A 16630-nucleotide genomic window follows, 5' to 3' on the forward strand; every position below is an offset into this window, starting at 1 on the left:
GAGCGGTACTTAGGGGATATGATGGACATCTATACAGGGGTTCGATTCAAAAAAGTACTTATGTAAGTATTACAGAAATTAAACTTATCAGATTAATGACTGAAATAACAAACATTTAGAGTAAGTTAGAATGGATAAATAATTAAACTTATCAGATTAATTACTGAAATAACAAATATTTAGAGTAATTTAGAATGGATAAATAATTAAACTTATCTGATTAATTACTGAAATAACAAACATTTAGAGAAAGTTAGAATGGATAAATAATTAAACTTATCAGATTAATTACTGAAATAACAAACATTTAGAGTAATTTAGAATGGATAAATAATTAGTAATTTCTACATCAAACTTTCCACTGCCTATTGTAATTTTTTATTTATTAAAAACTTATTTTTTGTGTTCCATTAAAAAGTTGTTTCTTTAGTTTACATTAAACATGTTTTCTTCGTATGCAAAATCATAATTTTCATTAGGCATGTAGATAAATTATCTTCCAAGAAAAGTTTTTGTACAAGTTTACATTCTAAATTTAATTTTGTATACATAGTTTAAAGACATTGATAAACCTGTAAACAAATATATAAAATTTTAAAATTTATTAGATCAACTGAATTTGTGGCTCAGTTTGTGGTCCCAATGTACACGTCTATGTATGTAAAATTATCACATTTCCTGTACAAACATGATATCCATAATTTTATTTATATATGTATGTTGAGACAATTCATACCAGAATATGTCCACTGACTGATATTTATGGTGTGTTTTTTTTGAGGATATGTTTTCTTGTATGTGTGTGTGTATAATAACGTGTCAATTTCTGTTAAAGCTTAAAAGATCCCCAAACTGGGACCACTTGCTTAATATAGAGTCTGGTAGGCCCACCTCAACTTCATCTCAAAACCTGGTGTCAAGAGCTCAAATGTAGAAGAACTCGACAAATAGTGTGAAGTTAGCTTACGATGAAAGAACAGTTAAGTTTGAAACCACTTGAAAATTACTTGTTTTACTGAAATAAATTTACCAACTTCTAAAATGCATGTTACTTGTTAATGTATCACAGAAAAATAATAACAAGCAGCAAGTATATAGATAAATTGTAATAATTTGAATGATCGTTGGTGATACAAATTTCTAGTTTCACTTAACCAAAATATAATTAATGTCAGGTTTTTAATCAAGATTACAATCCTTGATATATAATAAAGAACAAATTCCCTGTTCTAAGATTTCACAGCAAGACAACCCACAAGATTAAGTGTCAGCTAAGGTCAAACAATGGTTTCTTTGATTGGTAAAACATTAGATGTAGTATGAAAGAAGATTAGTTGTGAGTTAATGGTGGTAGCTTTGTTTATCATTTGAAGTTATATGTACATTCATTTGTTAAAATCCAGCTGTGAACAACCAATCATCTTTTTCTTCTGGTTAAAGTTCCTTATGTAAATATTAAGTAGAAATTCCAATAAAATAATTTATTTCTCATGTTTTTGTTTCCTGCATTCTTTTATTAAAGAAAATCTCTATGTAAACATGTATGAGAAACCACAATAAATCATTTATACATCAGTTGCATCTTTCCTGTGTTGTCTGATCATTTCACATTTTTTGTATAAATGTGAGAAGCCACAATAAATCATTTATACATCAGTTGCATCTTTCCCGTTTTGTCTGATCATTTCACATTTTTTGTATAAATGTGAGAAACCACAATAAATCATTTATACATCAATTGCATCTTTCCCGTGTTGTCTGATCACTTCACATTTTTTGTATAAATGTGAGAAGCAACAATAAGTCATTTATTTGCAGCTTCTACCATTTTATGTTGTTGTATAGCTAAGTTAATTTAGCAATGGAACTTGAATCCATTAAAGTTGCTGGTAAGCAACTAAAGATGCTATATTTAATTTATAGGACTGTCAAACCAATTAGTATTTAAACATGAAGTCCTAGTGTAGAGAAATTGTAAGAAATTGTTAGACAGCTAGTTAAACAAAATGGGGAAATAAGCTACAATGCAACAGGTATTTCCAATGTAACATCTTCATGGATCTGAGGAGTAAAGAAGTCATTATTAGGGCCATGAACAAAACAAACCATAGAAAATCTGGATGGGACGTTGTTGTACGATGAGTAGCTTCCACATTGTACTTTCACATTAACTAACATTAGAAGCTGTCACCATTGGCGAGAATTATTGGAAGTTTGATCTCAAGTCCTTTCATAAGGACAGCTTATTGCATGAATTATAAAAAAGCTGTATATTCAGAACTTTATATGTCTCACAGCTGATCAGTGTCAGAGGTTACATAACTTGCTCACAGAATATCAAGACGTCTTTTCCAGTGCCAGAGAACCTCATGACTTAAGGTACAATGTTAAGGTTGACACTAGGGATGCGTATAAACACCATATACATATATGCAGCTCTAGTACATCATTTAGCTAGATAACTTCCCATCGCAATTCAGGTTATGGCTTTTAAATATATACAATCAATAAAGGAACAAGGAGTGATAGAACCAAATACTAACCCTTGGGCACCACTTATTGTACTGGTGAAAAGTATGAATCTCTAAGGTACTGCCTCGACCGCCAGAAGATGAATGTAGTTATAAAACATGATACCTGTTCATTGTCAGAGGTTGACTCTTCTTTGGATTCTCTGTTTGGATAACAGGCCAGATGGTTAGGGCACTTGACTCATAATCCGAGGGTCATGGGCTTGAATCCCCTCACGCCAAACATGCTCGCTCTTTCAGCCATGAGGTCTTTATATTGTGACGGCAAATCCCACTATTCATTGGTAAAAGAGTAGCCCAAGAGATGGGAGGGTAGTGATGACTAGCTGCTTTCCCTCTAGTTTTACACTGCTAAATTAGGGATGGCTAGCACAGATAGCCCTCGAGTACTTTGTGTGAAATTCAAAAAACAAACCATGTGGATAAAAATGGATTTCAACATTGGATCTTGAGTAAGTACATGTCGAAAGCAAACAGAGAGAATACCAATGTGACAATTTGTCATATTACCATTTGAATTACTACTACATTTCAATGATAATTGCAATATACCATGTCTGGGACTATATTGAAATGTTATACTCATCTACTTGAATTACAAATAACTTATTGGAATTCTGTGAGAATGCTTATGAGAGGCTAAAAATTCCGTGTTGTTTAAGGAAAGAGTACCTAAACGAATTTCAATTGGTATGAATTGTTCCATCAACATGCGAGTTTTCTGTGACATAAAATCGGTAGAAAGAGAGTATCTACAGATAAATCCAAGTTTGGCCCTGTCTAGAACTGGCCAACATCAAAGAACCTGTGTGATATGTACTGTGCTTTTACTTTCATCGTGTTGCAAAATCATCGCCTGACATAGTTTGTTCTCTGCAGCTGAGTGGTTTGTAATGGATTTACTGTTATACATTTAATTTAATACGTACGTTTGTTTCAATTTGATGCATGTGATGTATATTGTTTGTTGTGTGTTGCGCAAGTTCTGCCTGTTCTCTAAATCTGTAGAATACTATCAAGAACAAGAATCAACAATATATGGTTTACGAAAACTGTGTCTTCGAACATTCGAGAATCTCGTCTAATTGGTATAAAGCTAGTCTACAAACAGTAATAGAATACTGTTGTGAAATAGGTTGTGGTGTGATGTCAAAGCAAGGTAAGGGAAGTTGTCTCGAAAACCTTCAACTGCACCGAACTAAGTGTTCATTGCTCATTCAAAACGTGATTGATCATTGTTTAGAAAACGAAGTAATGAACAAAATGAGAAACAAGAAATACTGACATTTCCAGTGAGAAAAACGTACGTTTATGCAAGATATTATGTTTGTTTGTTTTTGGAATTTCGCACAAAGCTACTCGAGGGCTATCTGTGCTAGCCGTCCCTAATTTAGTAGTGTAAGACTAGAGGGAAGGCAGCTAGTCATCACCACCCACCGCCAACTCTTGGGCTACTTTTTTACCAACGAATAGTGGGATTGACCGTAACTTTATAACGCCCCCACGGCTGGGAGGGCGAGCATGTTTGGCGCGAACCCGCGACCCTCAGATTACAAAGCGCATGCCTTAACGCGCTAGGCCATGCCAGGCCTACAAGATATTATGACGAAGACGATGGTACGGTGAAAACATCATTTTTGAGACTTGTTCCTGTCGTCGAAACAACTGGAGAATTTCTTTGCAAAGCACTGTTATTTCAGCTTTAGGAAAGAGAGTTGAGTCTGTATAATTGTATTGTTTTTGCCAGTGATGGAGCTAGTAACTTGGTAGGGAAAATAATTCATTGTGGTTGAAACTTCGAGATGCGACACCAGATTGTGTTAAGATACCATGCATCCTGCCACAGTCTTATGATTTGCATTCAGAAGGGCTTTGAAAATCTGCCTTCAAATTTAGGTTTTCTTTTGAGTGAAATTGCTGCATGGTTCAGGAAAAGTGCCCTTAGGCGTTCAAATTTTAAAGATTTATTTGAAATTATAAATGCAGGTAATGAAAGGGTTGGCGTGGCATTACCTCTTTAAAAAAATGTTAAACACAAGATGGCTAGTGCGAGACAAGGTTATCAAACATTTTGTTAAGCTGGGAAGAACTGAAGGAGTACTTTACATCCACAAGCCAATATGGAACACAGCACGTGCGTTACAAAACGAAGAAGGTCGAAACGTTGTTCGCTCTTCTATGTAAAAGTGTTTTCTCAGCCCAAACGAGCCGTTTTTGCATATAGGATTGCAGACATGCTAGCAGATGATGTCAACTATCTCTATTTCGTTTTTGCGGTACCACTCGTTTCTGAGTTTGAACAAGTAAATGCACTTTTTTCAGGCAACAAATGCCAATCTTGAAAAGCTAATAAATGACCTTCACATTCTCTACAGATTTCTTCAAAGCAGTGTCATTCTTCTTCGTGTCATTTCTGTGAAAAACAAGGTCTGCAATCGTATGGGACTACGCATGTTAGAAGCCATTTTGAGAATCAGAACACACCTTATGATGAGTAGTAACTGTTGCATAGGTTTAAAAGCAACGGACGGATAACATGTTGGTACTATTTAACACGAAAATATACCATAGTAAAAGTGATCCAGATGGCAATCTTGATACGCTCCTTCTCTAACAAGTATGGAGCCAAGATGTTCAGCGAGAGACGTTCACAAGAAAATAAGAAAGATGAAAATCGAATCATCAAACTGTTAAAAAGCCCTTATAATGTGTATACCAACTGTTAAAAAAGTCCTTATCAAGTGTATTCCAACTGTTGAAAAGTCCTTTTTAAGTGTATTTCGTAGACAACAATGCAGTATCAAGGACGTAAACCAGGCCCCTTAAAGTTTCAATTTTAACTCTATGGCAGAACCTCACCAGTCACAAAGCCAACAGAGACAACATTTTCGAAAACTGTCGGCTAAGCTCATGTTATTTTCTGTATTTGTTTGTTTGCTTTATTTCCATACAGTAATATTCAGATATCATACAGGTTATTTATAAATCGTATAGCCTGAAACAAAAGGAAAATTTATAAAGATAACAATCCCTTACATACGAATGACATGATACGACATAAATATACATGGACAACAGATAAAAAAATATGTATCTTAATCCATTTTCCAGCAAGCTTAGTCTGATGATGGATTTTAAATTATTTGATTATTTTGGTACTGAAGCTACTTAATTGGGTCCCAAGACCATAAAATTTGGTCTTGTGCGGCAGAAGACACCTGACAACCCTGTAGATGTATAAGAATATAAAATCAGAATTCATTTGCTCGTCGTGGACCTAGAGTCGGTAAGATATTCAGTTCTAGACCAGATCGAAGACTCGGTATAGTTTGTAAGTTATAAAACTTGTATATAAACCATATGTTTAATAACTATTTGTAATAATCGTTATTATAATTTTTTATATTAAAATACATTTATGTTGACAATTCTAAATTTGATACGTATTGACATTTAATTAACTTCTAAATGAAAATTTCCGGCTATTTGAAATCATAATATGTAACGTACATAATATAAATACGAGACTCGTCCGAGATAAATCGTGATATAATACGTAACAAGTTCCATTGAATTAACACCTCATTAATAAATCATAGAATATTTAGGCCTCAACGTTGTTTGCTTCATTGAATTCACGTAATTATCAACTGAACAACGACAGGTTGGGATTTTGCCCTTATCATAGAAAAAATACTTATGATAATAAAGAGATGTTTACGACTATTTGACATACAGAATTAGCCAGAGCATTTAAAAGTACTGAGTGCTTTGGTATATTAATGAACGTATTAATTAGAAAGTTCCAAGTGTTTTTTTTCTGAAACGAGAGTATCTGAATCATTCTGTATAAAATATATGAAAATAATTTGAAAACAAAATCAAATATATGTAGTAGACTGTTAAACAGGAATGTTACTATATTACGTTCACACCATAATAAAAACTATGTATGAAAATTTAAAGATGGTACGAGTATATTAGACAGCGTTGTTTTCTGTATTACAGTAAAAACAAACGAGTGCAATTATTACTATATTGGATATTTTTAATCTGACCCACTGGATTTAACCCTTTTTATACACTTGCAATTAGTGGGGGCCATATGTTAAGTAATATTACATTGGTATTTGTCACGTACAACTTTCATGATGATTGTAACTGATTTAATAAAAATTACTGATTGTTGAAAATTTAAACACGGAAAATAAGCAGAACTTGGATGACTTAATTACAATATAGCTTTGCGCGAAATTCAAAAAACAAAGCATTACACAATATCATATGTTGTTTTCTATTTAATGTAGCTCGTTAATTTTGGTGTGGAGGCTAACAACTAACATCACTGCTGTATGTCTTGAAAAACTACACTACATTTTATTTGTCTTTCTTATTGTACGAATATTCATATTTAATACTACTTAAAATGCAAAAATAACGTTTTATTTAAATTTTATAAACATAGGCTACCTACGCCGTACATTTTATAACGCTCTTCAAAGATGAATAACTGGTATCAAATTGATCTCGAAAACAAACAGTTCAGCGCGTGTATCAGATTTCATGACGTCAGATGCTGAGGCGAGAAGATTTTATTGATGCAGCTGCGCAGTTTACTGTCCTGGTTATCCATTTTGACAGCTATTAATAAAGCGGTGGTATCGCGGTGCGAATCGTATACGTAGATTTCTGAAACGCAGTTATTTTAGTATATTTAAATTGAAAGCAAAGTATGTGTTACAGTTGTCTGTACAGTCTCAGGTAAGTTCTCAGTAGTATTGTTTAATTACATAATTATTACTTGTATATGTAAGACTAAACTTTTGTAAATTTATAAGCTGTAGTATTCACTTGAAAATGACAAACTCAGATTGATTTGAATGGAGACTAATTTATGTTGTAAACAGCTTCTGCATGTTGAGTCGGTAACTTCGGACCAAACGAAGTACCAGGCCATTGTGTTCTCAGCTATAGTGGTATTGTATGATAAGTTATATTAAGTTGGTCAACAAAATCCTACCAAGTAAATATAAATGAACTTATAAGTGACGACAAAGTAAACTTGATCTTCAAAAAATTTGTGAAAATGATAGTTAACCTTATCTCGTTGAAAATGCGATGGTTCAACGCAAATTCGAAAGAGTGAAATAATTTGACAAAATGTGCCACATTTCCTGCAAAGTGTTGAAAGAAGAGACAATTGATATCCCAAGTTTGTTTCTTCCAATCTGAGGTCTTCACACGACTAGAATAGCTCTAAATATATGGGTCATTTTAATTGACGTTCGAGGATTAGTTGGTACTCAAAATATTGTAACTTACATTTGACAACCACATTCCACCAACTTGTAAGGAGAGGCATGAATTATCTTGTGCGTTGGGTTTTAAACTTTAATATTTCATACCATTCAATCCGATAGAGGTTTTACATGTTCTACCACATGAAACCTTTTAATCAAGATAGTGACACATTAAGTAGAAAATACGTAAATAAAATGTTTCTTGAAGAAGGAGTTAACTTGATTTATAAACACTATATTGAATTTCGTTTACTATGTTGATTCCTCCTTGTTAACAACTATAAATGAGTAGTAATGAATAAAGTCATTTTGGTATAATTTTGATCATGAGTTGGTCAACAGTGGTAGTATCAGGTCACTAGAACTACAGATGGTACTGTTTTCATTACAGTGAGTTGGTCAACAGTAGTAGTATCAAGTCACCAGAATTACAGATGGTACTGTTTTCATTACACTGAGTTGGTCAACAGTAGTAGTATCAAGACTAGAACTACAGATGGTACTGTTTTCATTACAGTGAGTTAGTCAACAGTAGTAGTATCAAGTCACTAGAACTACAAATGGTACTGTTTTTATTACGGTGAGTTAGTCAACAGTAGTAGTATCAAGTCACTAGAACTACAGATGGTACCTTTTCATTACAGTGAGTTGGTCAACAGTAGTAGTATCAAGTCACCAGAATTACAGATGGTACTGTTTTCATTACACTGAGTTGGTCAACAGTAGTAATATCAAGACTAGAACTACAGATGGTACTGTTTTCATTACAGTGAGTTAGTCAACAGTAGTAGTATCAAGTCACTAGAACTACAGATGGTACTGTTTTATTACGGTGAGTTAGTCAACAGTAGTAGTATCAAGTCACTAGAACTACAGATGGTACTGTTTTCATTACAGTGAGTTGGTCAACAGTAGTAGTATCAGGTCACCAGAATTACAGATGGTACTGTTTTCATTACACTGAGTTGGTCGACAGTAGTAGTATCAAGTCACTAAAACTACAGATGGTACTGTTTTCATTACAGTGAGTTAGTCAACAGTAGTAGTATCAGGTCACCAGAATTACAGATGGTACTGTTTTCATTACACTGAGTTGGTCAACAGTAGTGGTATCAAGTCACTAGAACTACAGATGGTACTGTTTTCATTACAGTGAGTTGGTCAACAGTAGTAGTATCAGGTCACCAGAATTACAGATGGTACTGTTTCATTGCAGTGAGTTGGTCAACAGTGGTAGTATCAGGTCACTAGAACCAGATGAAATTGCTGTTTTCATTGCAGTGAGTTGGTCAACAGTAGTAGTGTCAAGTCACTAGAACTACAGATGGTACTGTTTTCATTACAGTGAGTTGGTCAACAGTAGTAGTATCAGGTCACCAGAACTACAGATGGTACTGTTTTCATTATAGTAAGTTGGTCAACAGTAGTAGTATAAAGTCACTAGAACTACAGATAGTACTGTTTTCATTACAGTGAGTTGGTCAACAGTAGTAGTATCAGGTCACTAGAACTACAGATGGTACTGTTTTCATTGCAGTGAGTTGGTCAGCAGTAGTAATATCAGGTCACCAGAAGTACAGATGGTGTTGTTTTCATTGCAGTGAGTTGGTCAACAGTTGTTGTATCAGGTCACTAGAAGTACAGATGCAACAGTTTTCACTACAGTGAGTTGGTCAACAGCAATAGTATCAGGTCACTACAAGTACAGATAGTACTATTTTCACCATAATGAGTTTCTAGTTGTGTAGTTTTTTATTCCTGTATGTGATCAGACACATCAGCATTTCTAGTTCTGTGTCAAGCTTTCTATTTCCCTGTGTGATCAGACACATATCGGCATTTCTAGGCCTCTGTCAAGCTTTCTATTTCCCTATGTAATCAGACATATCTCAGCATTTCTAGTCCTGTGTTAGCTTTCCATTCCCTGTGTGATCAGACACTTCTCAGCATTTCTAGTCCCGTCAAGTTTTCCATTCCCCTGATGAGACACTTATCAGCATTTCTAGTCCTGTGTCAAGCTTTCCATTTCCCTGTGTGATCAGACACTTCTCAGCATTTCTAGTCCCGTGTCAAGTTTTCCATTCCCCAATGTGATGAGACACATATCAGCATTCCTAGTTCTGTGTCAAGCTTTCTGTTCCCTTATGTGATGAGACACATATCAGCATTTCTAGTCCTGTTTCAAGCTTTCCATTCCCCTGTGTGATCAGACACTTATCAGCATTTCTGGTCCTGTGTCAAGCTTTCCATTCCCCTGTGTGATCAGTCACATATCAGCATTTCTAGGCCTGTGTCAGCTTTCCATTCCCCTGTGTGATCAAACACGATCAGCATTTCTAGTCCTGTGTCAAGCTTTCTGTTCCCTTATGTGATGAGACACATATCAGCATTTCTAGTCCTGTGTCAAGCTTTCTATTTCCCTGTGTGATCAGACACATATCAGCATTTCTAGTCCGGTGTCAAGCTTTCCATTTCTCTATGTGATCAGACATATATCAGCATTTCTAGTCTTGTTTCAAGCTTTCCATTTCCCTATGTGATCAGACATATATCAGCATTTCTAGTTCTGTGTCAAGCTTTCTATTTCCCTATGTAATCAGACATATATCAGCATTTCTAGTCCTGTGTCAGCTTTCCATTCCCCTGTGTGATCAAACACGTATCAGCATTTCTAGTCCTGTGTCAAGCTTTCCATTTCCCTGTATGATGAGACACATATCAGCATTTCTAGTCCTGTGTCAAGCTTTCCATTTCCTGTGTGATCAGACACATATCAGCATTTCTAGTCCTGTGTCAGCTTTCCATTTCCCTGTGTGATCAGACACATCAGCATTTCTAGTCCTGTGTCAACTTTCTATTTCCCTGTGTGATCAGACACATATCAGCATTTCTAGTCCTGTGACAAGCTTTACATTCCTCTATGTGATCAGACACATATCAGCATTTCTAGTCATGTTTCAAGCTTTCCATTCCTCTATGTGATCAGACACATATCAGCATTTCTAGTCTTGTTTCAAGCTTTCCGTTTCCTTATGTGATCAGACATATATCAGCATTTCTAGTTCTGTGTCAAGCTTTCTGTTCCCTTATGTGATCAGACACATATCAGCATTTTAGTCCTGTGTCAGCTTTCCATTCCCCTGTGATGAAACACATATCAACATTTCTAGTTCTGTGTCAAGCTTTCCATTCTTCCTGTGTCGTCTGACACTTATCAGCATTTCTAGTCCTGTGTCAAGCTTTCCATTTCCCTGTGTGATCAGACACATCAGCATTTCTAGTCCTGTGTCAAGCTTTCTGTTCCCTTATGTGATCAGACACATATCAGCATTTTTAGTCCTGTGTCAGCTTTCCATTCCCTGTGTGATGAAACACATATCAGCATTTCTAGTTCTGTGTCAGCTTTCCATTCCCCTGTGTGATGAAACACATAGCATTTCTAGTTCTGTGTCAAGCTCTCCATTCTTCCTGTGTCGTCAGACACATAAGGTACAAACCAGGATCTCCATTTCTGTCTCCTTTTCCATTATTTTGCTCACAGAGGCCATGTCTAGTGTGATGGGTTCCTTTACCTACTTCTTCCACATGCTAGTAGATTCCAGAATATTTTTTTCTTGTATTCTTGATTCACTTATTCTAAATTTATCCCTTAAATAGACCTGTGTTTACTTTAGTGCTAATTTTGATGCTGTAAGACTTATTGAAAAGCTGTAAAATACAGATTAAATTGAAAATATTTTTATTGAAAGAAACAGTGTATGCTTTGGTGAGTACCTGTTCCAAACAAAGTAATATAAACACTTATTTGTTAGTCAGAAATCAGTTCAAACTAACATGTTTTGAGTAGTAACTGAGAAAGTTAACTTTAAAAGCAAGCAAGTTTCTAACATTTTTTTATTCAGTGTATAGGTATGAACCAGATGATACACAGAAAAGGTGAGTCATTGTTTTCAAAAATAGTCTGCCTGTAAAGTATGTTATTTTGAAAGGTACGCCCTGGTGCAAATTAATTGAAACAAATGGTCATTTTACAATATTTTCAGCATGGTGGCTGGTGTAGGCTTGCTGGACCCGCTTAATTTTTTAATAGTCATTTTTTCACACAGGCATCATTAGTTGTGTTTTGCTGTATGATCGATCTATTTTGGGATATATGACGAAATTTGAGGAATATTACATCATTGAAATTGTGTTAGAAGGGCAAGGAGACCAGCCAAAAAATAACTTCTTACCAGCTCAGTGAAGAAAAAACGGTATCAATGGGATCTGAAATATAAGAACTGGATGCAAGAATAATGAAGGAAGGTGTTATTTAGTGTTGAGACTCATTTCTTCGCACAGGGTCAAAGAAGTCTGCATGTTCACAGATCTCCAGGTGAGAAACGCGTTGAGAATCTCACATCAGTCAGTTTGTATAACATCCCTTGAAGAAGATGTTTGGGGCTTTTGAGCTACTATGGCATCGGAGGCTTACATCGTAGAAGGTATGATGAGGATCACAGTACATCAAGTTTTGCAGAGAGAGTTGTTCCAGAATTGAGAAAGAGATTTCCAGATGGATCTGGCATTTTAAAATGTACTCCACTCCTTTTGGACTCATACTAAAAGTACTTCACTCTTCCTTGTCTCATACTAAAATATTCCACTCTTCCTTGACTCATACTAAATGTACCCCACTCCTTTGACTCATACTAAAAATACTCCACTCTTCCTTATCTCATAATAAAAGTACTCCACTCTTCCTTGACTCATAATAAAAGTACTCCTCTTCCTTGTCTCATACTAAAAGTACTCCACTCTTCCTTGACTCATACTAAAAAATTCACTCTTCCTTGACTCATACTAAAAGTACTCCACTCCTTTTGACTCATACTAAAAGTACTCCACTCCTTTTGACTCATACTTAAAGTACTCCACTCTTTTGACTCATAATAAAAGTACTCCACTCTTCCTTGACTCATACTAAAACTGCTGCTTTATTGAAAAATAATACACACGTTACTCTGCCATATTTTCTAACAGTTAAAAAACACATTCGTTAAGTGATGTCATCACATGTTTTCGAACACTGTAAGTCAAATAAACACAACATAAGCATAGAAAACACTCAAATACTAAATAAAGAAGCAAACATAAACAAATGCAAAATTAAAGAAGCCTTACTTATACAACAACTTACACCCAAAATAAACCATTACAAAGGAACACCTTTATACCTATATTAAAAATAATAAAATAAATGATATAAAATTATATATTCAAACATCAAACACCGCCCTCTACATTCCATCACACAGTTACACAACCCCTTTCAAACATGTGGTCAGCTTCCGTCAGTTACCTCTTTCTTTCTTTGTGAACTTGACGATGACCGATGAAGATCGAAGCGTTGTTCCTCCTCCACGCAAAAAAATTTCTCAACCTAGACGAGCCGCTTTTACATATATATTTATCTACAAGTGGTTTTCTCGATGTCACGGATTATTATTTCATCACAGCAATTGCAGAAGTGTATCGTCTTTGTTTTTTGTACTTACCTGTTATATCTGAACTAGCATACCTTACAACACTATTAACAGTATATACTCATATGATCATTAAGAAACTAAGAAATTTAAACCAATAAATTATCAATAGAAGAAATGACATATATTTCATTCAACAATGAAAAGAACAACTAACCCCTAATTTTGTAAAGGTAAAACTATCAAAAAATTTTAATACATACACAAACATTATCCAAAATTTACAGAAAACTACTTAAAGCCATGTTGAACACGAAATACAAAGAACTACATGACTTACAAAAAACAAAATGAACCTAGACCATCAACTGGTATGCTGCATCAAACCAGAGATTTATGGACTTATACAATGAAACATAAAACAAATCAACACTAGGAATGACAGAGACAAAAGATCTGCCACAACAAAAATTAGAAAAACTAAGATGTAAACAACAGAAAAGACAACATGACAAACCGCTGAATAACCTCATAATTAACAGATCCGACCGACAATTAAACACTGACGAGATACATCTACTTAACAAAGGACTCAGCTTCACAATAGCACCTAGGTACATTCCAACCATAGAAATCAAAACATGTTTAGAAGATCTAGCCAGGAGACTTGTGATACTTTCTACAGAAAACAAAACAAGAAAACAACCAACAGAGAAAGACAACTTGGACAATTTTATTGACATCCAACAGCCAAACTTCCCAGGTAAAATTAAAAATTTATATTTTCCAGAAACACCTAAAAACAACATCTTAAATGATTTTTTCAAAGAATTTTCTCACAAAACAGTCAACATAATTTCACAAAACAGAAAGTTAAAAAATAATCTTACAAAAGAGACATTAATTCCATTAAAAAAACCCAAACAAGACAAAAACATTAAAATTCTAAAAGCAGATAAAGGAAACACTATAGTCATAATGAACACGAATGAATACATCCAAAATGAAGGACATCCTGTCAGACACTAACAAATTTAAACCAGTACACACAAATCCAACAAAGACACACGACGAACTGAACAAATTACTACTACAAATGAAAAAGCCAACACAATTTCACAAACACTTTATTCCTACCTACGAAACCGACTCGACGCGACACCGCAAATATACGGCATCCCCAAACCTCATAAACCAGACTGTCCATTTTACCAATATTGTCCACATATGAATCGCTTAATTACAATCTTGGTAAATACATAGCATGGGTCCAAATATGCAACATCAGCCAGCTCATTCATCAAAGACTTTTAATTTCAAGTCTAACTTTAATCAACTTAATCATATAGCTTTAATGGCCAGTTTTGATGTTATATCCTTCTTACAGAAGTTCCAACCACTGAAGCCTGCAAGATAGCCTTAGAACTCTATATCCGAGACCCTAACTCAACTATAGACATTCCCAGCAACCAATTAGTAACCCTTGTAGAATTCACCATGATGAAGACAAACTTCATGTTCAACAACCACAACTATATACAAACAAATGGCCTAAGCATAGGCAACCCAGTATCACCAGTTCTAGCCAATATTTTATGATGCAAGTTGAAACACAAGCAATTAACACAGCATTACATCCACCACTATACTGGTACAGATATGTAGATGACACGTTGCAGGATTCAGATCTACAGAACACACTTAATTTTTTTCAATCACATTAACTCCATACATCCCAACATTAACTTCACATGTGAACAGGAAGAAAGCAATCAAATATCATTTCTTAACCTCAAAATTACAAGAACTGATACACAATTTAAAACAGAAATCCACTGAAAAATCACCCATACTGGACTATACATTCCTTGGGACTCAACACATGAAACAAAAAAAAAACTCAACATGCAAAGAAACCAAATAAACACAGCCATAAAACTACGCCACAAGATAAAATTAACGATGAATTAGACAAAATAAAACAATACTTTATCAACATTAAAAGTTCCTCCACAAACCGATAAAACTTTATACACACACATCTAGACGAAAAGCAAAATCAACTAACTAAAGTAAATATATCTCAATCAAAATCACTGAAACCATATACTGCTGTATACCATATATTCCTGACATCAGCAAACAAATACCAACATTTGGTAAAAACTAGTAACAAAATATGACATTTCAGTTAATACTAAATTTATTCAAAAACCAGGCACAAAACTGAGGTCTATACTATGTAAAAACTACACTGACAAACATCACACCAACATTATTTATAAAATACAATGTGATAACTGCCAACGACATTTTCCAAGTTTTGACACATTTCCAAGCTGTTGCAGATGTTGGTAAACTGTTGAATGGGTTGAATTAAGCTTCTATGCTAGTTCTTCAACTGGTACAGCACAGTCTTCATCAAGTGCAGCTAGCAGCAAGTCATCATTAAACTTAACAGGACGACCTGAATGTGGCACATCATTTAAGCTGTAGTCACCTGATTTGAACCTCTGAAACCACCTTTGACATTTTCTTTCACTGAGGGATTGCACCATAAACATCTTGAATGTTTCATGTAGTTTCTGCTGCACTTTGCCTTTGTAAACTTGTAAAGTATTTTATGCCTGATGTGCTCTCGTCAAACATATCCATGTTCATGGAGGTTTATTTGATTAATAATCAGAAAAAGTAGAGTTGAGTTTCTTTTATTTGTCTGAACATTTTATACATGGCCTACTTCAGATTTTAGCCATTAAAGGCTTCTACAATGACACAAATGATAATGCACTTTCTATATTAAATTTTCAGAGGGGATGACCTAATACATTGCTGCTTGTGGATTATTCATGAATCTTCCTTCAGCTAATTGGTCAATACTAACATCTTTCTATTTGGCAAAGTCTCTAAAGGAGGAAATATTTCCATCTTCAGAACTTTCTTTACAGTAAAATTGATTTAGAAATTTTAATCAAAGACTTCACTGCCACAAGCCTATTTCTTAATCAAAGACTTCACTGCCTATTTCACAGATTAAATTTGTTTTAACTGTTAGCTTGTGTATATCTCTTTTGTTTTGAATTTCATGCACACTACATGAGGCTGTCTGTTTGTTTTGAATTTTGCACAAAGTTACTCGAGGCTATCTGTGCTAGCCGTCCCTAATTTAGCAGTATAAGACTAGAGGGAAGGTGGCTAGTTATCACCACCTACTACCAACTCTTGGGCTACTCTTTTACCAGTAAATATTGGGATTAACCATCACATCCACAATGCCCCCATGTATAACTTTACATGGAAATATGTTTATGAAGCATTAGCAATAATGTAATAC

General features: G+C 34.7%; 1 long non-coding RNA gene across 1 annotated transcript; it reads left to right on the top strand.

Moving 5' to 3' along the window:
* The first annotated feature begins 3 nt into the window (after positions 1–3).
* LOC143243725 (uncharacterized) lies at positions 4–1493 on the top strand. Its single transcript, XR_013024743.1, has 2 exons — positions 4–62; positions 836–1493. It is a non-coding gene; the product is annotated as an uncharacterized LOC143243725 (long non-coding RNA).
* The last annotated feature ends 15137 nt before the right edge of the window (positions 1494–16630 follow it).

Source organism: Tachypleus tridentatus, unplaced genomic scaffold (genome assembly GCF_004210375.1).
Source record: "Tachypleus tridentatus isolate NWPU-2018 unplaced genomic scaffold, ASM421037v1 tig00037422_pilon, whole genome shotgun sequence".
Taxonomy (NCBI): domain Eukaryota; kingdom Metazoa; phylum Arthropoda; class Merostomata; order Xiphosura; family Limulidae; genus Tachypleus; species Tachypleus tridentatus.